The sequence below is a fragment of the Nannospalax galili genome, unplaced genomic scaffold (genome assembly GCF_000622305.1).
Source record: "Nannospalax galili isolate Female #2095 unplaced genomic scaffold, S.galili_v1.0 scaffold191, whole genome shotgun sequence".
Classification (NCBI taxonomy): Eukaryota; Metazoa; Chordata; class Mammalia; order Rodentia; family Spalacidae; genus Nannospalax; species Nannospalax galili.
The window spans coordinates 3,498,798-3,501,825 of record NW_008331484.1 but is presented as its reverse complement, the minus strand read 5'-3'; positions in this window follow the sequence as shown (position 1 = coordinate 3,501,825).

Sequence of the window (3,028 nt, the reverse complement as noted above, 5' to 3'; positions counted from 1 at the left end):
AAGATTAGTTTTATATATAAAAAGATGTTCAAGATGTTGGGGCCAGCCTAAAACATCAGGGAAAGCATGGTTAAAAAAGAGATAGAAGAAAAGAAGAAGTTACACTTTTTTGAAGAATTCAGAAAAGCTGGCAAGACTTAAAGAATGTCATTTGTCTGTGACCCTGTCCACAAGCAATACACTGGGGTCCAGGGATTCTGGGTAGAAAATGTTCACCATCTCAATGCACTTTGTATTCCACCCATTTCTTTAGCATGACTTAAGGTGAACCTGCCTTTGGAGGGGTGACCCCATGACCAGTCAAACTGGGAAGTTGAGCATTTAAAATTTTTTTCTTTAATTATTTTATGTGTGTGAGTGTTATGCATGCATGTATGTAAGGGCACTTTTGTCATACAATGCCCACAGAAGCCAGAAGAGGGCAATGGATTTCCTGGAACTGAAATAATGATGATTGTTAGCCACCATGTGGATGCTGGAATTCAAACCATGGTCTTCTGCAAGAGTAGCCAGTGCTCTTAACTACTGAACCATCTCTGCAGACCTGAAAGTTGGGTCTTTATCCAGACCAGAAATTTTATTCTCCTGATCAGCCTTCTCCCAGGGGCTTCTACATTATGAATTAATGTTATAAGTTTTTATCCTTCAAATGTGTGATTGCCTCAATGAAATTGATTAAATAATTCATCCTTTTTTTTTGCCAGTATGAAGTGCACTCTGTGTACACAATATCATCACAGCCAGAGCTACTAAAGGTTTTCACTTCTCTGTTACCCTAGCTGTGGTGCTGTGACATAAGCTATAAAGAGTTCATTAGCACTTCCCTATTCCATGTCTAGAAGCAGGCCAGGAAATCTTACCTATAATTGAGATGCTCTCAAGTCTTCATCAGGCATTCTAAACCCTGGATTTGACTTGCAAATCCTGTACTCTTTTGCTTATCCCACCCTGATTTTTTCATATCTTGACTCTAATTTTTTTTAAATGAGCTCTAAGTCATAGACAGAATAGGTCAACTTCTTTACTACTTAACCAGTCTTAGGGACCATTTGATCTCAGAGTAATATATGAAAAATTCCACTTTTCTCTCCCGATTCCAATTACCAGCATTTTGGATGTAGCCACAGAAGCATTAAATCAATCTGAATTATTAGGTGACACATACCAATTACATACTTAGGATTTATATTTTACAATGGTAGGCTCCTTTCTCTTTCCTGTGAAGTTTGATATACAATGAAAGACAGTTGAAAATGGAGATGGACAAAAGAATGAAATCGTCTAACTGCCTCTGAAGAAAATAGCCCCAGAAGCGTTTCATCTTTGATGAAAGTATGCTTCGCTATCTGTTTTTACCCATGTGTTACTGAGGGAGATGTGAGATGCAGGTTCATTAAAAATAAAAGCAAAGAAATTATAACGATGGAGATGCAAAGATGAGCACTCACTGTCAGCTGAATGCAAGGGTGTGCTGACGGAAGCACTGGCTTGTCAGCGAGGTTCCATCTACTGAGGGCCACAAAATGGAAATGATCAGCCCTATTTACTTTTTGTCTCAGTAAATGTCAGCTATGTCATTTCTGTTTACGGATGAGTGGGTTTCAATCTTTAAATGTTTATTCTTTGCCTCTATTCTAGAAAGAAAAAGATTTTCTTTGCTTGCCTCTGGGAAAGCAATATTGTCTGCATGTGTTTTCTGAACTAGACTAAAGGAAGAAGCATTGAAACAAGGAATTATTCTATGTGTCTGATTGGATTGTGGTTTTGGGAGACCACAAAGGTTTACAGCTTGTGAAAACTAGAGTGAGGAAGTGAGAAACTACGTAGTTCTCCACTGTGGGAGAAAGGTAGCTACTGGGATGTAAAATTCACAGATGGGTTGTGAGTGGCATCGCTTGGTGCTCCTAAAATCTCAACCATTGTTCTCACATATTGAGTCAGATGTCCTCTTTGAAGTCCAGTTATATAAATGATTATTGTGCAATACTGGAGCTATATTATAAAAGTTAATCTATTAAATACCCAGTAGTATACAACTAAGTTTGTAGAGAAAAGAAAAGTACTGCACTTATATTGTTGGAATGTATTTCACTATTGCAAACACAGTCCCCCGCCCCCAAATTATATCATGAGACAAAGCTAATAAATGGGAATATAAAGATAGGTGGCCTGACACTGTTAAAACAAGTATTTTGGCAAACAAATGACCCAGTCCATGGCTAAATAGTTTCCTCATATGAGAGTCTAGAAAGATTTATTCTTGAAATGACATGATTTTTTTTCCCTTTGTTTGTGTGTGTGTGTGTGCGCGTGTGTGTGTGGTGGGGGTATTAAAATGGACTTTGTGTTTGCAGACAGAAACAATTTATGATAAGTATTTTATATTTTTCATTAAAACTTAAATCTTTAAATATTAGAAGAAAGAAAATAAGTTTATGGTTTGATCTTTTGGAAATAAATACTGTGAATATTGTGGTAAAATTTCCCTTAATTCAAGATTTTTTAAAGATTTTATTGGTTTAGGAATGTCGTGAAATAGATTTTGATAATAGTCAGACTCCCTGCCCAGACAGATCCACCCTCCTTCATCCCCCAAACTTCATGTCCTTTACTAGCAAATGAAAAACCCCATCCATCTTGCACATTTGGACTGGGTGTCAGAGAAATCATATCTCATTAGACTATCAATGATCTATAACTCTTTTTTTTAAATTTTTTTTTTACAATTAAGGTTACAGTTTTAACAATATACAAAATATTACAGTAATTCAGATTTTTTGGCATAATGATTACAGACTTGATAAATACATTTTATATCTCATAATAGCAATGAAGATTATACAAAAGCTATTAAAACAATTATAAAAATAAATTCAATTGTCACTTAAGTATCTAAAGAGATTTTCCTTTGCATTCTTCCAGAATGATTTGTTCTTATTCTTTACCTTAATTTGAGGGACTTCAAGAAGATACTTGTTTTTTTCTTTTTTTTTTTTTCATACAGAAGAATTCATTCCAAGGCAATTGA